This window comes from Penaeus monodon, chromosome 28 (genome assembly GCF_015228065.2).
Source record: "Penaeus monodon isolate SGIC_2016 chromosome 28, NSTDA_Pmon_1, whole genome shotgun sequence".
Classification (NCBI taxonomy): Eukaryota; Metazoa; Arthropoda; class Malacostraca; order Decapoda; family Penaeidae; genus Penaeus; species Penaeus monodon.
The window spans coordinates 35,843,416-35,843,983 of NC_051413.1; positions in this window are offsets into that span (position 1 = coordinate 35,843,416).

Below are 568 nucleotides of genomic sequence, written 5' to 3' on the forward strand. Positions count from 1 at the left end.
GAACTTATATTTTTCATCTTTTTCCTTTATTCCTTTTTATCAATTATTTTCATGAACTTTCCGACACTCAACTGCAGTCCCAGTTTTGGGAAAGAGAAGCAGAAGAAAGCGTTCGAAACTTCGACACGTCTCCACGTTTCCTCTGCTTCAAAAAGCCTCATTTCCTTGACAAGAACCGAGTTCGGAGGCTTCTGGATGCGGTGAGAGTCGCGCTGTGCTGGCGGTCGCGCAGGGGCGTCCGGAGCCTCCCGCTGGCGTGATAGAAAGTCCTGCCGGGGCGCTGATCCGAGTCCTGTTCGACGCCGTCCGCGCCTCCGTCTCTGGGCCTCGAGCGCTCGCTTTTTGCGCTCTGCCGCGGCGAGGAGGGATCGACCGCCGCCGTGTTGAGCCCGTGTCATGGGGGCTCCTTTTTCTTCCATCATTTCCCTTTCAGGATTTTGTTTATTCACAACGTTTTAGGATTTTGAAACTTGGGATGGAGTCCAGATTGCATTCCATTTCCTTCTCTGTCGCAATTGTTTTTCAAAGAGAAAAAGAAAAAGAAACAATAGAGCCTTAAACTATCTTT